Consider the following 22,156-nt stretch of genomic DNA (forward strand, 5'->3'; position numbering starts at 1 on the left):
TAGGCTTCTGGGAAAGTGTGGCATTTGTGTCCCCCTTGTTCCAAAGACTAAGGTGTTCCCAGCTTTTGGGCGCTGAGTGGCCCCATTCTACCATACTAGTTTCTTTGTGCTGAGCCAACATCCTTGGCCAGAGGCTAGACCTTCCATTCCATACCAGATGTTTAACAACAAGCACCACTAGAAGCTTTAGTGTCTCCCATTCCGATCACAAGACACTGCCATGGATACCACATAGGGAACCCAATGTGCCTGCCGGCTGCTGTGGGGTAACACTCACTGAAAGGACTCCTGGAGCCCAAGGATCACGTAGACAGACATCTCCGCCACAGCGAGACATAGTCAGTGAAGGCTCTGGCTTCAGACAGATAGACGTCTTAGTCCTCGTGGGTACCAGGAAGTCTTAGGTCCAGCTTCAGTGTCTGGTGAGGAACTGCTTCCCAGATCATAAATGACACCTTAGCTACACATGATATGGGCAGTAAAGGGATTTCCCCCAATACGAGCAGACAGGGAACTTACTGAAAATCCACTGTGGGATGGCAGCGAGCATATGAGTTCCCACAGAAGGGACCACACCCCGAGAATGAGTGGGAGTCTTCTCACAACAGTTAATGACAAGTTCCCTGGTCTTATCCTGTGGGCCATTTGTGGGGAGTCCATATCCAGATCAGTGAGGAGACATCCTTGCCACCTCGTTAAGTAGTAAATTTTACAGCAAAGATTGTGTTTTTCTTGAGATTGGCCGTTTGGGTTGGACGCTGTTAAGAGTTGGGCTCCAGATGTCTATGTAAGACACCGTAAGTCACTGGGTGTCTGTCAGACTGCATGTGGTCAGGGCCAGGTTCTCAGACGGGGATTTTAATTTAACCTGGGTTTTTTGTTTGTTTGTTTTTGTTTTTGTTTTTACTGTGTTCTTGTGGTATAGGAGCAGGGAGGGCTCTCTGGATTGCTTTCCATCAGGGCACTGGCTTTCCATCCCTGAGAGCCTTGGCTTCCTGACTCCATCACCTCCTTCAAAGAACTTTACTTCTAATACCATCATCTTGGCAGCTAAAACTCCAACATGCGGATTTGGTGAGGACACAGGATCTGGACCACACAGCACGGAATTAGGAGAAGGTTACATAAACATTAAGCGGTCACTTCAACTCATGTTACCTTCACTGTCTGCTGCTGCTAAGAACTTTTGTCTGTAGAGTCTTCTGACAGGAAGAGAGAAAACAGTAAACATTTCTTTTTTCTTTTTTTAAGAAGCTCTTCAGAGCCTTCCAGCTTGGCAAGAGCCTCAGAGGGAGCCACTTCCTTGGATGTTTTATTTATTTCCTTATGTTCCCATGTATGCAGCGGCTATATATGGGAATCTCTCTGTAAGCACAAAACTGCTCTTTCAATACAAGAAGCTTGATGTCTGCACAGCAGGGCATGTTTCCCACCCCCCTCTGCCCCCAGAAGGCAGTGGGCTGGCTGAAGAGAGCAGAATGGCTTCAGGGAACTGAGGCACCATGAGCAGAGGCTACTGGGGCTGGGCTGGATACGAGGGTCTCTTGGCAGATGAGGACCCGGTATCAATCCACCTCAGGCACGGGGCTGTGACAGATTGTGTTGGCCCTGACAGGTGGTGGCTTCTTGCTGGGGGAAGGGAAACCATAATCCACAGCAACTCCTAGCACTGACCACACGTAGGTAGCCAGAGAAGGACCCGTGTGGAGGGAAAGTTATGCTGAGTTTTGTGACAGTAGCAGCCTTAACAAACAGTTCACACCTTCAAACAGGGTAAGACCATCCAAGCTGAGCCCTCATTCACTGGTCAGGACAACAGGGTAGGGAGAGGGTGGCTAATTGATGTAGCAAGTCCTGGCTGAGGAAGGCTGCCCCTACTCACTCTCTCCCCCTCCCCCTCCCCTCCCCCTCCCCCTCCCCCCCCCTCTCTCTCTCTCCCTCTCTTTCTTTCTTTCTTATATTATGAGAGTGCACTTTCTGTTTTTTATTTTCCGTAATTATTTATTGATTCCCTTTTCTTTGCAAACCTCATGCTTGTGATGGGTAAGAAATGATGTAGGACCCAGCCTTAGAAGGTACAGGGAGGGGGGTGGGAGTAGAAGGGCTGTAAAGAGACAGAAACAAATGTGACTCCCTGTGAGAACTCTGCCCACCAGAGCTGTCAGAAGCAGTGGCTTACGAGCTGCTTTGAGAAGTCTCTACTCATGCAGCCACATGCTCTACGGTGCTCTGAGGGAATGCTGTGTGACCATGGGTGAAATTCTTGGAGAAGAGGAAGGGTTCCATAGGAATTAGATCACATGGCTTTAATATCTTTTCCTTTCCTGACACTGGGGGCCAGGGTCCTCTACACCTGCACTCATGCCTTCTATAGGCAGGGATCCCGTGAGGTCACCTAGATACCAGGCTCCCAACAGATGCCAGGTGATAAAGATCTCCTGTCAGTAGATAAAGTGCTTCCCTTGCAAGCATGAGGACCTGAAAGTATCCCCGAGAAGGCATGTTCAAAACATGTTGGATGTGGTAGTATGTGCTTGGGGTCCCTGTGATGGGGAGGTGGAGACAGGTAGATCCTGAGGCAAGTATTTTGGCTCACAGGTCAAGTTCAAGGTACAGTCATTATGATGGGGAACTCAAGGTGGCAGGAGCTTGAAGCAGCTGGTTACATTGTGTCCATGATCAGGAAGCAGAGAGTCTGTTCCTGCTCAGTTCCCATTCTCCATTTGTATAGCCTGGGATCCCAGCTAGGGAATGGTGCCTCCCACAGTGGATGGAACATGTCTTCCCACCTCAATTCAAATAAGAAAACCCCCAAAGGGATACTCAGAGTCCCTTTTCCCAGGTTGTTTTAACTCCTGTCAGATTGACCATTAACACTAACCATTACTCTGATGGGGGTGGGGATAAGAGAAGTGGGGGGACCTGTGCTCAGAAGGTGACATCTGTATGTTAAGTTAGAAAACACCAGCTTGAAGGTCTGAACAAAGCATGCCACTGGAGTGTGGAGGGCCTAAGATGGTACATTCACAAAAGACCAAGGACGCCAGTACCATCGATGTGGGGTTGACTGAGGGAGAACATGGCAGAATTGAGGTAGGTAGACAGGGATGGCATGGTGTGCATTTTTTAGTGATGGGAGCACTTGGGAAAATCCTTTTTACTCCCTATTAGTTCTGGACAAGCATTGGATCACAACTGTCAGCCTGGCTTTTCTCTGCCTGCCAATAGCTCTTTCTTCAGGAAGTTATCATCCAGAAAGTCCAGAAGGTGCCATTTCCAGCCTGGACACACTCAAAAATGATTGCAAGGATTCATATGCAGAGATGAGGTTTTTTTTTTTTCTTTCCTGCATCTCAGGAGCTGGTAAAACCCACCCAGCTGTCTGGTCCTGTCGGAAAAAATCACATTAAAATGTAAATGCTCCCGAGTAAGTGAAATTTGGATGGGTAGCACCCTGCAGAGGATGCAGAGGAGATTCATAAAGGCTGTTTATCCAGCGCTAGCCCAGCTCAGCCATTTGCTCTTCAAGAGCTGAGTACTGGGGAAATCTCAGTTATAAAGCCCGTTCTGCCCAGACCCCAGATCTCTCCAGGGTGTTTGGAAACAGGGACCCTGCTACACGTAAGTGCTACTTACATGAGGTAGTGTGGGAAGCCTAAGTGCACTGTCTGGCCACATCCCTGCCAATCTCCTGTTGCCACCTCTCAGCTTGAACCTAGGGGCAAAGAGTCTAGACAGTGGCCGTCCACTTTGCCAAGAGTTGAGGTCTTCACATCCCTGCACACCCTCCAGCTTCTTTGATTTGTGATCTGAACAGGGTCACCCGAGTAAATTTTCTTTAAAAGCTTTTACCTTTTCCTTGGGGGGATTTAAGGTGTTACAATGTCTACTTTCCGAAGTAGATAGCACTTATGTGTAAAGTTGAGCCATAAAGCATGACAGGGAAGGAAGGAAGGAAGCTGTAACAGCTTCTGGAATGTTCCTCATTTCATGTGGGCAGCAGTTATCAGCTGAGGAGGAGTATGGTCTCATTTTGTGGCCGGGAGATGAGGGCACAGATGCTTTTTAGTGACACGCTTAGATTGTGGGCTTGTCCAGACTGTGTGGGTCTGGATCTGTCTTTGCTTTGTGCCCTGCCAGCTGTGGGTCCGTCTGGGAGGCCTGCTGGGAGCCATCTCCCTCCATCTTCCTCCTACAGAGCTGACATCCTTCATCTATGAAATACGATGGTGGTGTCTCCCCTTCCGCATGATTGCAAGTGTGAACGCTCGGAGGACTGGGGGCAGGGGGATAGCTTAATTGAGAAAGTGCTTGCTAGGGTCTGAGTTTGAGCCGCAGAAGCGGTGTGAAGACATCTGGACTTTATGGTGTACGCTTATAGACCCAGCGTTAGGAAGGTGGAAACAGGCAAATGGCTCAAGACTCATAGCCCAGCCAGTATAGCATGGTCAGTGAGCTCCAGAAGGAGAGACCCTGTCTCAAAAACAAGGCAGATGGCTCCTGAGGAATGGCGTCTGAGGTTGACCTCTTGCCACACACATGCACAAACTCGTATCTCCTGATTGCATCAGCAGTTATGAAGTGCTTAGAATAATGTCTCCTGCCTACCTGGTGGCTTAGCTAGCACGGAGCGTGTAGTGATAGTTCTTGTAAGAGAAAACCAAACCCACTACCCAGAAGCAAGCGCTCTATGACCATCTCATTTGTGAGGATGAAGACATGAAGTCACAAGGATTCTAGAATAAGCACCTCCCACAACTCCCCTACATACATAGTGACAGACTTAGGATACAGTTACAAATCCAGCAAGCTTGTTCGGCTCACAGTTCTTGCTGGACTGCCCAGAGAATTATTCTCCCCACTTTGCAGATGAGAAAACTGAGGTTCATATTCTTTGAGTCTCTTCAGAAGGCTTCAACCTGCCTGCCTCAGATGTCACCAGAATCTCTTACTCCTGCCTGAAGAAAACACCTTTTCCTTTAGGATGGCAAACATAGCCTCCTCGAGCCTGCCTTCCAGTGTTCACTGCTAAGTAACCAGCCCCTCACCCTAAAGTGCATGGCACAGAAACAAATATTGTTACTAGCTCTCTTGACTCTGTGGCTTGTGTTGACTGGACCCAGTGGCCGTTTCCCATGAGTCTCCCATGTCCTGGAGTCAGATGGTCCTGAAGCTGGAGCAAAGAAGGCTTCTGTCTGGTGTCTGTTTGGGCTGGACAGACTGTACAAGAAGTGGACATTACCATCTCTTGAACTACTTCTTTTGGGGGGCTTTAGATTTAGAAAAAACAATCTGCCATTTTACCAAGCTCACGCTCAGATGACGCCAGTACCTTTTGTATGTGCAGGTGGTGAATAGCGTTTTTTTTCAGTATCCTCCAACCCGTGACCACTGCTCATCTTCCACGACCTTGGCATTTCAGAAGAGCACTTAGCAAGTTTACCCAATGTCTGTCTCCTGACTTAGCCATGGGTAAGGTTGACCTTTTTAGGACAGATTCCCCTGGAGCTATTCTGTATCCTTCTTGGTCCCTCATATCAGGGTATGAGACGTCAGGTTCTCCATGGCGATGTTGACCTCGATTGCTTGGTTAAGGTCCTTCCACCAGATTGGTAGAGCAGCCATCTTTCCTTTCTTTATCACAGTCCTGGAAGAGAAGCTTAAGAGCATGTGACTCTTTCTGTCAAACATTTCTCACTAGTTCCAGTGTCCCTCAGCGGGTCTGGTCCATGGTTGCTGCGTAGTGCTGTTGCTGGTGGCAATCATTTATCTCTGTTTCCTTTTGCGTGTATCATCTGGGGCTCTACTGGAAGAAACAACTGACCCGCCCACACATTTATTCTTTTATGTGATCAATAAAGACTCGCAGGTGTGGATTTTACTTTACGAGCTCCCATCTGATGCTGGACTTTTCCCCTAGTTCACATTGTTCTAGCTCTGGGCACTGAGGGCTGTTCAGGTTTACGCTAGCATCCCCTGCCAGCCCTCCCACCGATCTTTTTGAGCACTTTGTTACTTTGTGCCACTACAGGGTGTCAGGGCTTTTCTCGGAAGAGCACTGGTTGCTTCCGTTGGAGAATGGTGTACTCCGACTTAGAGCTGGGTACCAGGCATACATATTGCTGCTAGGCTGCTCTTGCTCCTCCTGGATGTCTGTGGTCAGAGGTAAAAATTATAGTTGCTCAGAAGGGTCTTAGTATCTTACCATCAATGAGATGTGTGTGAAATGAAGGTGACCATATGGGATCCTGCCACCTGATGAAGCCATCACCACCTTGGCTTGTGTGAGCTTCTACAGCCCAGCTCCTTGGAGCCACGCACGAATGCAAATCCCCACCCTTGCCCGTGAGTCTTGCCTGTCCTCTGGTGGGGTGGAATCTGTTGACTTCTCAGTGGGGTCTGTAGCCCAGAGGAGGTGGCAGCCATGAAGGGTAGCTTTGCTGACAAACAACAGTCTCTCAAGCCTAGGTCTCATGTCCCCTGCTTAGCTTCCGTGCCCTTGGCTCAGGACTACCTGGTGACTTGCACTCCTCAGGGAAGTTTAGTCTGGTATAATTAATTTTCCACACCTAAAAATATGTTCTTCACTGAGTAAGGGAAATGCTGATTAATTTATTCTTAAGTGTGAGTATGGGGAGCTCACTCTTCTCCATATAGTGCTGTTCAAGGTTTTTGGTTTGTTGTTTTTCTTTCAGTACAGCACACAGTGAAATGACCTTTCTTGTCATCAGACTTCAAGGTGAGGAAGAAACTAAGCCAGACCACCAAGGGCTCTTGACGATGGTCAACCCAACTGTTCTCCTTGTCCAGAAGGATGGACTCCTCTGGGAGGAACCGTTCAGGCTTTCCCCGGGAGCAGGCAGGGCTGGAAATTGAGTCTTGTCTGTGAGCTCCCAGTGTCATGCTTTGAGTTTGGCACAGGTGTCACTATTTTTAGATAGTGAGAACAGAGAGACACAAGAAGTTGCTGAGCTAGAAGGGACAGTCCTTGCCTTGAGGCAAAGGACTCCGTTGTCACCTCTAGGTCTTCCCTACTACACACATGTTCTGGTACATGTGCACTACCAGGCTGACTCTGCTTGGTGATCCACGGACTAGCACATGCTATTTAGACACAGATTCTCTTCGCTGGGTACCCATACATAGTGGCACCCTGTCGGGTGTCAGAGTTATTCTCACCACCTAGCTCTTCTGGTTCCTGTGCTTTTTCTATAACCTGGACTGACCTCTCCAGGCTCTCTTTAGTTCTTTCCATCCATCCATACATCCATCCATCTATCCATCCATCCACCCACTCATCCATCTGCCCACCCACCCATCTTCCCATTCATCCATCCATCCACCATTCATGCATATATATATGTACATATATTTATGTATGTATGTGTATATATATACATATATATATCCATCATCCCATCCATGTATCCATCTATCCATCCATCCATCCATCCATATACACACCTATTCATCATCCATTCATAAATTCACCTATCATTTGTCTACACACTTAGCCATCCATCACTCAGTCTTCCACTCACCATCAGAGTCTACCCATCTTCCGTGCATTATCTTGTTTATTCTTGGAGTAGCACAGTGCTTTCATAGCAGACCTAGGGTTGGAGGTTGTGGAGATGGATCATCCATCCATCCCAGACAAACTCATGGGTTAGTGCAGAAAGACCGGGTAAAAGGATGACCACAGGCCAGCATGAAAGATGCTCAGATGTGGCCAGAATAAAGGGTCCTGGAAATGCTGCTAAGCCTGCACCTCTGAGAGTGACCAGTGGTTGTGTAAGTCAAGAAGAGTATACAAGCATCCGCACTGGGGTGAGAGTGTGGCATTTGAAGCATTGGGCAGGCTGGGGGATGAAGCATCCGTGCAGCTCCTGCCTCAGTTTCTGCTGAGATCTTTGCTTTAGCCACATCGATCTTCCTGGTACTTACAACAGTGCCTGGCACAGTGTAGGTGTTCACAAAAAAATCATTTTTGACCAAAGACCTTGTTTCTAAAATAAGAATAATATTTGTCTGCGTCTCGTGGTACATCCCTAATGTACTAGAACGGGTCCTGGCATATAATAGATGCTAAATAAATGTTTAACGATTCTTGGAATACAGTTATAGATGCTACTGTTATTAAATTTTTAAAATTCTCACTGTGTACCTTGTCCCTCGTTTTGATTTTTAATTCTGAAGTCCTTTACTGGGTAGATACATACATTACCATACAGATCCTGGTCCACATTCTTGCTTAGTCAATAGCCTTGACTCTTGTCATCTTACGTAACTGGAAAGCAGTCACTGGGTACAGCGTGAGACGTACCAAGCACGAGGCTAGGTCCAGATGCTTTGCAGCGATTAGCGAGGCAGAGCTCTAATTAATAGTCATAACCGTGATGCTCTGTTGAGCAGGCTAAATGTCTTACAAATGTTTTCTGTCTTCAGTGGCTCTCAGGAGCTGCTGGTCAGGGTGGGTTTGTGATTGCAGAATGACCCGGCTTCCACCCTCCTTCAGGTAACTTGTGTTACAACACCAGGCCATTCTGTGACCACCTGAGCTGTGCACAGAGCCGGGTTGAGGCGTCTGTCCCCTGGAAAAACGCTTGTGCCACCCCTTCTGAGGACCTTATGTGAGGACAGGAAGTTGGCCACTTGCACAGAACTCTCAGCTCCTGTCCTGAGAGCTAGAAAGGCAGGAAGTAAGATCCGTGTGCGCAGCACCAGCTGAGCTGGAAGCAAGGTGTGTTGTTCTAGCCAGCAAGCAAGCTAGCAGTGTTTGCTTACTGTGGTTTGATTTGAGGCGCTAATTGAGCTTTAAAAATTTATTATGAAATATCTCGTGCATACAGGGGAGTGTGTCAATAGTGAATGTGTGTGGCTGAGAAAATAAATAGGATATGAACATCCGTGTCACCCTTGCATCTACTGAATAAATTCCAAAATGGCTTTCCGAAGCTTACGGGGCTTCGGCTACGATCCCTGCTTCACCCTCCGGCCCAGCCCTCCCGCCTAACTTTGATCTTTGTGGACTCGCCTTGCAATACCCCCATGTGTATTCATAGTCCCATTTCCCTTACACACCTGTCAGCCTCTCACTCACGTACTCTCTCCTGCACTCACTAAGGTAATCTCATTCTGTTTTTCCACTTCAGCTTAGACCAACCATCTTCCTGGAGTGATTCCTGGCTGGCCGTCCCAGGCAGTTAGAATCCCCCCACCTCCACCTTTTGGGTTTCCCCAGTGCCCTGGGCTCACATGGCCTCCATGGTCTGCTGCTTGCATTTAGACCTGGAAACGTAGGCCTTGTCTGACATGTCACTCCAGCATTCATGCTTAGAGGATGCTCAAGGAGTGATTTCAGAGACCACCCAGGTCTTCTCTTGAGGGAAAAGCTGATGCTGCCCCAGCCCTCTATCCCCATCCCCTGGGCTCGTCAACTGGAGAGTCTGAATATAAAGACAGCAGATTGTCCTTGTAAACAGAGCCAGAATGAACCTTCCTCATCCCAATGTATGGAAGTGTTCTTGAGCAGGGAGTGCTTGGAATGACAATCGAGCCGGGTGACTGGCTGCAGAGCGAGGATGCAGGGAGGATAGAGTGTGCATGGACGCAAGGCTTTCTCCTCTCCCTTCTGGAATGTGTGGTGCCTTTCACACAAGGAGCAGAGATGGAATTCTGAGATAGGCGTTGCTTTGAAAAGAAGCCGGGGGGGGGGATATTAATGCAAACTCCCACTCCGGGTAATAGTTCTGCTTGTCCAGAGAGTATTGAGACATTCACCAATGTGTGTATGTGCGTATATGTGTGTGTGTGCCTGTGTGTATGCCTATATGAATGCACACATATGTTTGTATGTGTATACATGTGTGTGCAGATATGTGTATATACACATGTGTACATATGTGTGTGCATGTACGTGTGTGTGTGCTAACTTGAGGGCTACACCTCAGAAGCCATATACTTTGGGTTTTTTGGTATAGCATCTCCTTTTGGCCTGGAATTTTCTGGCTAGCCAGTGAGACCCAGAGATCTATCTGTACCCATGCCCCAGTGCTGAGATTATAAGTTTATACCACCATGCTAGGCGTGTGTGTGTGTGTGTCTTCGTGGACATGGAGATCATTATTCTCTTCTAGACTCACAGCCCGGCATCCCCACCTGACCCCATTTGCCCTCCCTTCCATGCTGGTGTTCCAGGTGCACGGAGCTAGGGATCTGAATCGCAGTTCGCACGCTTACACAGCAAGCCCTCTTACCCACTAAGCCTTCTCCTCAGTCTCGGAACTTTTCTTTAAAATGTGGATTCTGGGTTGGACACCGTGGTCTTCATGCTTGCAAGACAAACCCTTTGCCAGCTCAGTTCTCTCCCTAGCCCTAGAAGCTTCATCCTTTACGGTTTTCACACCCAGCTCCAACCCGTTTCTGACCCTCTCTTGCCTCACCAGCAGAAACAGACAGGCATGCAGGTCTCTCCTCACACACACCGGCAATGAGTGCCTTCTTCTTGGCACCTGGGAGCAGCTGTTCTTCTAAGACTGAGATAAAACAGAAGCGCTCAGGGTCTTCATTGCTACTTGGTATCGATTGCTTAGAATGGGACACAAACAAAATAACAACCAACCGTGCTGCAGAAAATTTCTGAATTTTTTCCCCCTCGGGCATTTTTTCCTATTCAAGTAAGGCTTATTAAAGTTATTATTTGTAAAGGGGACCTGAATTTTAATACCCTTCGTCTTCCCTTCCTGTGCATGACTTCCTTATTGCTACATGGTCTTTGCCACCATTGCTTTTTAAGAACTACACCATCATTCTCTGAGCCCCCAGCTTGCTGCTGATCATTGACTGGTTCTGCTAGGGTTGATCTCCAATTCCTAGTAAGATTCTCTGAGAAACGAATGCAGAGAACTCATAAAGAAAGAACTCCGTCCTGCATCGGGTCAGAGCGTGCCAGGAGCAGTGTAGGAGCTGTAGTAATTACGGAAACCCTACCCGAGTGTAATCTCTTGTTTTAGTGCGAGCTTTCCCAAGAGAAGGGCTATGGCGATCTGGGCTCTCTGCATGAGTGAGGAGCAGGAAGGTGCTGAGTTAGGGAAAGGGGGTCTCGTGAAGAGCCTCCATCTGTGTCACCCTTGAGCATGGCAGCTGCCATTCACTCAGTTGGGCAGGTGCATCTTTTATCTTTCAACCTACGTGCTACCCCTCCACCATGTTAAAGATGAGGCATCTGAGGTTCAGAGGGAGCCAGCATCCTTAGCAGATCACACAGCTGCTCAGCCATGGAGACAAGCTAGGGTCCCTGCCATACCCAAAGCCAGAGCTACTGATGGTAATTTTTCACAAACAGAGATGTTACTGAGGGTGATGAGGCCTCACCTTGGCTTAGCGACTAGTTTTTGAGATGGCCCCAGTTGGGGGCAAGATGGAGAGAAGAGATTTTAAGACAAATAACGTTTCTGAATAAGCTGTCAGGGCGGAATCAGCTGGGTTGAGAGGTGTTAAGTTGCAAAATGGTGAGGAGAATCCTGTTAACCCTCCGTCGAGTTCTAGCAGGCACGTTCAGCCTACAGTTCACGGGGCTGTGTACAGCTGCGTATGGCTGAGGACAATCCAACACAAAGCTGTGAACTTACTTAAAAACAATTTTTTCCACATTTTTAAAAAATAATTCCATTGCAGTCCTTAACTATGAACTCTCTAAATGATAACGCTGGTTTGCAGTCTTAAAAGGTCGGGCCATCCTCGTAGGAGATTTTAGGTATCAAATGAGGAATTCAAAACAGAATAACTTTGAATATCCATTCCGGAAGGGAAATGTTCTCTGGTTACCTGGGATAGTTGTCCATCACAACAGGTTCCAACTGGCTTTAGCAAAAACAGTATTTTCGTGGCAGGAATGTGGGGGTTGCTCTTGGGTGCCCAAGGATCTGAAGAGTGGAGCTCTGCAGAGGGCTAATTCCAAGAGGCAGCCATCAGTGTGCTCTCCTCTGGGCACTGTGGCAGGATGCATCTCCATTGGATATCAGTGTGGATGAATGAGAATTTGAGGTGGCCCCACTTTGTATCTCTTTATAAGGTCCAGGGTAGAAAGAGACCCATCTGTTTGGTAAACTTATCCGGATGCAGGGCATCCCTTCAGTGCCTTGACTGACAGCGCCCACGATGGAGGGTAATTTTCCAGAGGAAACCTGAGATGCTGAGACAGAGGGATGCATGAGCATGAGCGCTGGACAATGCTGTGAGCTGCTGTGAGTATCCTTGTTGCCTCTGCCCAGCTGTGACTCCAGCAAGCACACAGAGCCCTCCCTCCCTCCCTTCTACTCTCCCTAACCTCCCGCTGTGTCCACAGCAGATCCCTGCAACACTGTATCACTGTGTACTCGTGGCTTATTTCCCAAGACAGGCATCCCAGTTAGGCGAGCGATTAAAACTCTCCAGTGTGTTTAGCAGGAGCAGCCCAGCCGAGGACCAATCTGCTGAGTCTGCTCAAAGTGAGGGGCCCATCAATTTTGCACCTTAGGGATGCTAGGCTGTGAACAGTATTCTGTCTTTGCACAATCACGACCTTTCTGGTGGCAAGGAAGGGCTTCTTTGACAGCTAACGGGACACTAGGTATGGTATTGTTGTTTTAAGTGTTGTTTCTCTTGGGAGCCTGAGGAGCTGACTCAGTTGGCAAAGAGCTTGCCAGGCAACCATGAGGAGCTGAATTCGGTTCCTAGTATTCGTGTAAAAAGCTAAACGTGGTAGTGTGTGCATTATCTCAGTGGCGTGCGGGAGATAGAGATAAGGGATCGCTGGAGCTCCCTAGTCGGCCAGCCTAGCCTAATGGGCAAGCACTGGGTCTAAGTGCCACCAAAAACAAGTGGATGACTCCTGAAGATTGACACCTGAGGTTGACGTCTGGCCCCCACATCCATGTGCACACACGCACAGACCCCCATGCCTACACCTGTCCATTCATTCATGACCATTTGCAAACACACCCACAGAGTTGTTTCTACTAATGTCTTATTTTTATCTTCGGTATTGTCTATTAACTGACCAGTTCACTTATGAACATCAGTAATTGATTTATTAGTTCATGGATAAGTAAAAGGGGCATATTTAGGAAATGATGTTACAACACACAAGTGCTGTGTGCCAGGCAGCGGCTTAAGAAACAGAACCAGAGCCTCAGAGCATCCTCCACCACCAACCCACCCCATGTACTTGGTGGGAACCATTGCCCTGGTGTTGGCGAGTTCACGCCATTGCTTTCTTTTGCGGAGTCATCGGGTTTATACTTCCAAATAGTGTGGTGTTGGGTTTCCCATAGAAATGGTGGCCTTCTATCTGCTGTACGCTCTGTCCCTCAACATTGTGCCTGTGGTAGCCCAACATCGTGTGCACTGTACGTACACTGTAAGGGATCATGAAGGCCTATGGCCATCTGCAGTGTCCAGTGTTCCACCAAGAGGACATCTACTGCCCATAAACATAAGATCTTGTCCGTGCGCCCTGACGCGCGCATACGCAAGTGTATTCAGGGTTTGTCACACGAGGTAGATGACTGCTCATCAGGAACTGAGTGTGCTCAGCTTTACCAGGTGACATACAGGTTTCCAAGGTTACAGCCAGACAGGCCCTGAAGCCTAGTGTTCCTGCAGCCCTGTCTTTGATGCTTTGGCTGGAGTTTTCTTCCTTGCCAGACTGGTGCTTCTTAGCTGTTTTAATTTCTCTGATGACTGTTCAGTTTCTCTGTGGCTACTCTTTAGAGAAGTCCCTGGGTAGGATTTTATTCACTTTTCTATTGTGTGCTTATCATTATCTTGCTGGTTTAATACTAATATGCAATGTGTGTTAAATATATAGTATGTTATATATCATAGACCACTATATATCATTCACCGACCATATCTCTGCATCCTAGTTTGCAACTTCCACTGTTGATTTTTTTGTAAGCATCTGATCGTCAGGGTTTCAGGCATAACCCCCTTGAGCTTGTCTGTCTTAAGGCGGCTGCCTCTACCCTGTGACCGCAAACATTCTCCTTTCTCAGCACTCTTAAAGATCCCAGTTTTCATGCTATCCCCTCACCTGGCTTTCCATCTGAAATTGATGAGCTACTGGTCCAATTTCACATACGTTTAATGTGGTGTATCACTTACCTCTTCCTGGGGACCAGATAAACATCAAGAAGCAACCTGAGGCAGGAAGCGTTTATCTTGACCCCATTTCTGTCGCTGCCCCTGTTTCCAGGCTGAGCTTCCAGCCCCTCATGCTCTGCAGTCCACACTGCTCACCCCCTGCCCTATGCCCAGTTATTACCCAAGTTAACAATGCCCTCCACATTCCCTTCTGTGAGGCCCTCGGTTATGCTCCCAGGAGTCCTGAGGTAGTCTCTATGGGGAAGTATGGGCTGACATCCTAGCAGCAACTGGAGACTTCGAGGCTACGGCTCTCCTGTAGGTCAGAAAGGCCTTTCTGGTTAGCCGCAGAGTCCTCGGGATGTAAACACCGGCGACCTGATTGTGCCCTCCAATTCCTCCTGAGTCAGAACCAACTGGGGTTAACTCAGGGAAGGAGCTAAATTAAGCCTTGAAACGAAGCAGCCAGCCTCGATGACAGGCACTCTGTTGTGCTTGAGTGACCGAGATGAGGGGACTCTGGTTATGACGGTAGCACTAATCACATCTCTTGAGAGCAGCCTGGCTGTTCAGCTCCCACCCTGCAGGGATGGGAAGATGCCAGGTCCCTCTCAGGACCAGCTCGGTCACTCGGCGTGACTGGGCACTGTGCTTTAAAGTAGCAGGTTAAACACTCCTGTTCCCGGACTCTCAGCCCATAGAAGAGAACAGACAAGAAACAAGAGACCCCAGTAAAGACGGCACTGGTGTTTGGAGACCCCTCAACCCAGAGCAGGATGAGGAGTGGCTTCTGAGTAATTTTTTAAAGGTTTTATGTAATGGCTGATCCACAGAGTGGCCAAAATCAAGGGGGAGGGAGTCCGTCCTCATTTGCCAACGAGCAAACTCATATCACCGAGTTGAAAATCTGTTTGACAGTACTCCCAGAGCCCTCCACCCACATACCCCATGCATGTTTTCCTCTGCCAAATATATGCAGCTACGAAGAAACTACACATGTGTGCGCTTTACATCAGAACAAAATGTAAGTGGATATGAGACTCTAATTGGAACATGTATGCAGCAGCAGTCTTCAGATCTGCGGTGTGCTTTGAAATGTTCTGAAACGGAGAGTGGGGAGATGTGTATTGAAGCAAGGGCAACGCAGGGCCCAGGAGTGGAGGAGCAGGCGAGCTTGCGGCTGCTCACTGGAAGAGCCCTTCAGCTTTGCTAAACATAGATCCTACAAAGTGTGCACACAGGACACAGGAGACAAGGAACACAGGAAGGATGGCCACACGGCAGTGCTATGCACAGTTGTCCCACACCCAACGCCTCTCGAATCCCTGTCAGCAGTAAAAGAGAGCCATCCCACCACCTGCATGATCCAAAAGGCCTCTGTTCCTAAGTGGGACCGGATGAGCTAGAGCTACAGCCAGCCACGTGGATGAGTCTTACGAAGCAATGTCAAGGGGAAGAAGCCAATCTCCTAAGGGAGAATGCTGTGTGATTTCATTCGTAAAAGTTCCCAAACTGGGCAAAGCTGCCCATAGCATTAAGAGTCGCTGGAGAGTTGTCAAGAGGAAAGGACAGTGACTTAGCGGGTCACCAAGGGAGGCCCCTGGGGGTGCAGAAGGCTCATTTTTAATCTTAGCACTGAAGAGTATATCAAGCTACACACACACACACACACACACACACAATGCACATAGACACACAGTGTTTCCCTTTTTACAACATTGAAAATAGAAGAAAGAAAAGAAAGCCCAAACAGAAACTTCCCATGACCGCTCTGGGGGTCACAGGCCACTCAAAGCCAGACTAGCCAGCCTCAGTTGTGAAGAAAATAGGATGCATTTCTTCGGAATACGTCATTTGTTCACGTCTGCACACACCCGTGCAGTGCCTGTCTCTGCAGGCCTCACAGATGGGCTCTGTCCTTCACCAAGGCAGTATACTGTATTCAGTACAGTGAACTGCTCTGTGAGGTGTGGCCCAGGCTATTCACTGGATCACATGCACAATGGAAGAGGTGGAAAGACATTTGTGGTTGATCCTCACTCCTACCACCTGGATTTCCAGGTGATCCTCCTGGGATATACTTCCTGGAACATCATTTGACCGTAGAAATCTCCATAGAAACAGAACCAGTGATGTGTGAGGAAGCATGTTTGAGTGAGCATGTGTGGGGGTGGTGAGTGTGTGTGTGTGGGTGTGTGCACTTCTGTACACATAGCAACATACATGTGTCTATCTACATGAATTGTCCTAGTTAGATTCCCATTGCTGTGATAAATACAATACCAAAAGCAACTTGGGGGGTAAAGGGCCTGGTTCATCTTTCAGCGGATTGTCTGCCATTGTGGAAAAGCAGAGCAGAAACCTGGAGGCAAGGCTGAAGCAGAGGCCCCGAGAGCCCACTGCTCACTGGCTTGTTCTCCGCAGCTTGCTTATACAACTCAAGAGTCAACTGCCCAGGGGTAGCACCGCCCCTCCCACATCAGTCCACCAATCAAGAAAAGGATCCTTAGATTTGCCTGCAGATCATTGGCTGGAAGCATCTTCTCAGGCCAGGCTTCTCTTCCCAGATAGGTCCATGTTTGGGTCAAGTTGACAAAACCAACCAGCACACGTATTATTTATCCATGCCACCCCTAAGTATCAGAAAGACTTTTGCTGAAAAAAAAAAAATGCAGTTTCCTCACGGAGGAAGTCTAGTCTGGTCTGTCCCCAGATCTCATCCCATTAAGTCCCCATAGGTATAATTGTATACCAAAAGTATAATTGGGGTAGAGGCTTCAATCTCTGACCCTACCTCTGGGTGACTGGGCTACCTAGCTTAGTGTATAGACATTAGTCTTGCCCATGAAAAATACACGAGGCATACAGAAGAATGGCAGAAACTACCAAACCCCCCAGCAGAAAATGATCTGCATGCTGGAAGCTGCTGTGTCCCCAAGGTATTCCTTACTGCTACAGCTTGAGGAAGGCACACTCATGAATTTCACGGCCATAACTCCTTGCTTGGAACAGAACTCAAAACACACGAGGTCCGACAGTGTGCTGTTTGGAGCCTTCACAGATAGAGGCAGGCTAAACACAGGCTAGTGTGAGGTGCTTTCTCCCTCCAGTGTCTGGGCTTGCTCCATGCTGTTAGGGACAGCTGCAGCAGCTCTGCCACCTCACTGTCATGCAGTATTCTAGCCTTGTGGCTCTGGTATCACACGGGCACTGACGCACACCTGGGCAGTCTCCGGCCCTTTTCTGGGACAGCTGTTTCTGCATCTGGAGAAGTGAAGTGGCCTTAGTCTCCAGGTACACAGGTTCGCCTCCCCCACCCCCAGGTGCACAGCTGGGAGAGCAGGTGCCCAGCTGTACACTGTGTCTCTTGGCTTTCCTAACTAGTGTCAAGCGATCTTCCAGAGTACTTGTGTCAACACGAATTCCTGCCAGCAACCATGGGAGTCTCTTGTGGGGCCACCTCCTTCACACCTCACAGGGATTGCTTACAGCTTCTCTGGAAACAGAATCACCTTCCCTCGGGCCTGCCTATTCCTGTTCCTACCTTCAAAACACATGTAACTGGGATACCCCCTGTGCCTTCCTGAACACAGAGAAGGACCCATCTCCTAGGTGTGACTGACCCACTAGTTTTACTGTGACTGCAATAGGTGTGACTCCTGTTCCTGCTTCCCAGGAAAGGAGAGAGCAAGCTACACCGAATGGGTGGCCCAATGGCTGACGTCAGGGTGAATTGTCTTTATGTTATTAATATCTCACCCCTGGAATCCTTAACTTGTGTTCTTAGATCTGTGTGTGTGTGTGTGTGTGTGTGTGTGTGTGCACATGCATATGTGTGCACATACGTTGAGGCCAAAGGTCAGCCACCCTCAGGCTGTCATCCTGAGGAAGGTTTTCCACCTCCTATGAGACTGTATCTCTTATTTTCCTGAAGCTAACCAATTAGACGAGACTGACTGGCCAGGGACCTCCAGGGATCTTCTGTGTCTACCTCCATGTCTTAGTCAGGGTTTGTATTCCTGCACAAAACATCATGACCAAGAAGCAAGTTGGGGAGGAAAGGGTTTATTCAGCTCACACTTCCACATTGCCGTTCATCACCAAAGGAAGTCAGGACAGGAACTCAAGCAGATCAGGAAACTGGACCTGATGCAGAGGCCATGAGAGGATGCTGCTTTCTGGCTTGCTTCCCCTGGCTTGCTCAGCTTCCTTTCTTATAGATCCCCGGACCACCAACCCAGGGATGCACCACCCACAATGATCCTTGATCACTAATTGAGAAAATGCCTTATAGCTGGATCTCATGGAGGCGTTCCCTCAAGGGAAACTCCTTTCTCTGTGATGGCTCCAGCTTGTGTCACAGTTGACATACACACACACAAAACCCCAGCCAGTACACACCCCAACACTGGGGTTCCACCACGTGTGCACGCTTCATGGGTGCTGGCAATCTACCTCAGGTCCTTGAGCTCGCAAGCCAAGCACTTGACTGGCTGAGCCATCTCCCTGGTCCCCATGTTCTGCCATCTCTCAGTGACCAAGAGGGATGTTATCCACGATTGTGTTAGATGCTGTGGATGTCACTTCCACCCATGATGTAGTCCTGAAGCCTGTAGTCACCCCACCCTCCCCCCTGGCCTCATCGAGGATGCTGGGAAATGATCCATCTTTCGCTCTGTCTCTCTTCACTACAGGTTAGCCTGGAGAGGAAGATAAAGACATTTGCAACCAAGATGGTAATCACGAGTGGAAACGATGAAGACCGGGGAGGCCAAGAGAAAGAGAGCAAAGAGGAGAGCGTGTTGGCCATGCTGGGCATCATCGGGACCATCCTGAACCTGATCGTTATCATCTTTGTATACATATATACCACTCTATGAAAGGCCCCATTCAGACCTCGGTGGCCTCAGGATGGCCACGAGACAAGGGTCCTGTGCATCCGTCTATCAGCGACCACACACTGCGGGGGGACCAGCAGGTTTGAAGACCACACAATGCTCCATCAATGCACCTTCGAACTTTCTGACGGGTCACCTGATGGACCCGTCCTTCTGTGAGGAGCAGACACTCTGAAGCACAATGAATCCAGTGGGACTCCTTCAGGCCACAAGGAACTCCCACAGGGGACCCAGCGGGATGCTGGAAAGGCCAGCCTTCTGCACCGGCGGTGAGCACGAGGGTGAGGAAGTGCTTCACCCTGGAGTGCTGACCACATCTCACACTGGAAAGAGGATGCGTGGGGTAGTCGCAGCTCCGCTGACCTCCTCCCAGGACTGGCAAGATAAATAAGCTCTAGGTGCGGTTCGTTGACAGGCATTGCATTCATCAAATGTTTCCAGCTGTTTGATATGGGAGATAACTTATTTTTCCTTTTTCATTGGCTTGATATGTGTATCTGTTCATATCGAGGTTTATAAATCTATATTTTTAATAAATGTGCTCTATTTTTTAGCATGAACCAAATATTTGGAGAAGCACTTCTGGACCCATAGCTCTTCTTGGTTTTAATCGCTTTTGCTCCATCAGCTGCAAGACGTCTTTGTCTGTAGTCATCCGGTTGCCTCAGCTCATCTCAAGCCTTGTCGTACCTCAGGTTCTTCTTCCTTCCCATCCCTGCCCCTCCCTTCTCTCCTCTCTCTTTCCCCTGTCTCTCCCTTCCATCTCTTAATTCCCCTATCCTTCCCCATCTCCCCACCCCCCATCTCCTCTCTCCCCTCCTCCTCACCTCTTGTCTAGAGGACATTTTCCCATAATACCAGCTGTGGTCTTGGCTGGTGTGTGCTTCAAGATTGTCGAGCGGCTTTTCATTGTTCTGTCAGAGATATAAACCGATTGTGGGCATGCAGACCTTAGATGCACCCTGTCTTTATTGAGAATTATGCATGAACAAGGGCTGAGTGGCAGGCCAGCATCTCCAGTTTTTAAAGGGACTACCAAGGAGGAAGATGAGCAGCCCTGCCTGCAGGCCACCCTTGGGACAGAGCAGTCACCAGCTCAAGTGCAGTATTGCTTATTTGCTCCTGTAACCATCCAATTATCAGATTCTGATTTATTTATTTATTTATTTATTTATTTATTTATTTATTTATTTATTTTTGTGACCATGAGAGATGGAAACGGGGCGAGCTCGATGTTCAGTGCACCAGCCGTCATCCCTTCCTTGGTGAGCTGCCTGGGGAGGTGGAGGGTGGGATCTCTTCAGAAGTCAGTGGGATATGAGGGAAGTGAGACCTCCCCGCTGTGAGAATGCACACACAGTTCCTGCTGTAAAAACACTGCTGGGACGAGTGACCCTTCAAGGGCATTGGGAGGGGACTTAATGGTCTCTGTTAAGGAGCCCTGCACATTTTAAAGCTGTTTTTCCACTCACACAAAGCTCTTTTTTTCTCTGAGGGGATGGTTGAATAAATACAAATTTGCCCTGCTCTCTGGCTCCGTAACACAGCCCCAACCTGGATGCAGTGTACAGCTTTAAGGAGAGGGTCCGCATTCATTCTGCCAAGGGCAGAAGTGGCAGCAGCCCCCCCTTTGGATTCAGATGACACTAAGGGGGGGCATGTCTCAGCTTGCCCCCTTCCTTAAATGGCACCATGAAGGAGTCATTTCTTGGGCTTCACTAAGGGACCAGTCTCTTTTATAAATCAAATACCCATGAGCACCTGGCTCTGCCCAGAGATGTCTCCTCTTCCCCACCAGAAGGACAGATACCGTGTACACAAGTAACCAGGCTTTCATAGTTGCTGGTGAGAGGGAGAGTCTTTCTCTCTCACCTGTGTGGTAGAAGGAAGAAGAAAGGACAGCTCGGACCAGGAATCTTCCCTGAGGTTTCCTGGCACCCAGTGGAGTCAGATTCTAGCCTCACCTGGCCAGTTCCTTATCCCAGCGAGGACTTGGATGCTGTTGTGGGATGCTGATGAGGATAGTGACTGTGGCTGGAAAGCCTGTCGCTTTGCTGAGGATCAACCCAGCACACACACACACACACACACACACACACACACACCACACCACACCACACCACAACAGGAAACAACCTTAGAACTCCTTGGACACTGGCAGAATTTGACACAAATAAAAGACAGTAGAGAGGCTGGTTAGGAAGGTGGGAGGCACCCCGGGGCGAGCACTACCTACCAGGCTGTGTGATTCTTGACAAACTGTAATTCTGCACAGTGGACTAAACAAACAATAAAGGTGCAGTGGGGGAAACTATTGGTGTCGCCAACTTCCTCGTGAGCCCGTGTGTAATTGTTTGATTTAATAAAACTTGACCGTGGCTGTATGTATTTTATCTAATTTATTTACTTTGAGACAGAGTCTCAAGTAGCTCAGGCTGGTCTTGAACTTGTTACGTAGCCAAGAATGGCCTTAAATTCATGATCTTTGTGCCTCCACCTCCCAAGTTCTGGGATCACAGGTATGGACCACCACGGCCTGACTGAATGTCACTCTCTTAAACAGAATTCTGTCTGGTTTGGACTGGGCAAGCCCCAGTGGCTTTCAGGGGTTTTAAATAGAAATTTATGGAGGAGGAGGCGGCGGAGGAGGGAAAATCACCATTTGCATCCTCTGCACAATTTCTTGGCCATTCTTCTATCTGGCCCTAATCTATCACCTAGAAATAAAACTGCCCTCCACATGGCTGACACCTGTGGGGACCTTTCTTTTCATCGCTCAGTCCCTGTGTCCACTCTGGCTGTTTAGTACAAATTAAAAACACACTGGGCAGACTCATAGCCATCACCTGACTTGCAGGGCGTTTTTTGGGTGGGGGAAGATATTGGACCCAGAGGAGCTGCACAGCCCTCTCTTCCCATTGGTTAGGTCAGCCTAGCCCAGCCTCAGCCAACACCCGGCCTGACTCTAGCACCTTCTGCTTCCTTCTGGGGAGCATAGACAATCTCAAAAGCAGTGCATGCATGTATGAGTGTATGTGCCTGAGTGTATGTGTGTGTGAGTGCATGCACATGAGTGCATGCATGTATATGTGCATGTGTGTGTAAGTGCATGCATATATGAGTGTTTGTGA

At 48.6% G+C, this 22,156-nt stretch overlaps 1 long non-coding RNA gene across 2 annotated transcripts in view; it reads left to right on the forward strand.

Moving 5' to 3' along the window:
* The window catches only part of Tunar (Tcl1 upstream neural differentiation associated RNA), a 47,339-nt gene extending 25,930 nt beyond the window's left edge, over window positions 1-21,409 (forward strand). Inside the window, exons 3-4 of one of the 2 annotated variants that reach the window (NR_125773.1) lie at window positions 18,822-19,423; window positions 19,580-21,407. This is a non-coding gene — a long non-coding RNA (Tcl1 upstream neural differentiation associated RNA). Of the gene's footprint in view, window positions 1-18,821 lie in introns of both variants that reach the window. The other variant, NR_045047.1, reaches the window with a different exon arrangement.
* The last annotated feature ends 747 nt before the right edge of the window (window positions 21,410-22,156 follow it).

This window comes from Mus musculus, chromosome 12 (genome assembly GCF_000001635.26).
Source record: "Mus musculus strain C57BL/6J chromosome 12, GRCm38.p6 C57BL/6J".
NCBI lineage: Eukaryota > Metazoa > Chordata > Mammalia > Rodentia > Muridae > Mus > Mus musculus.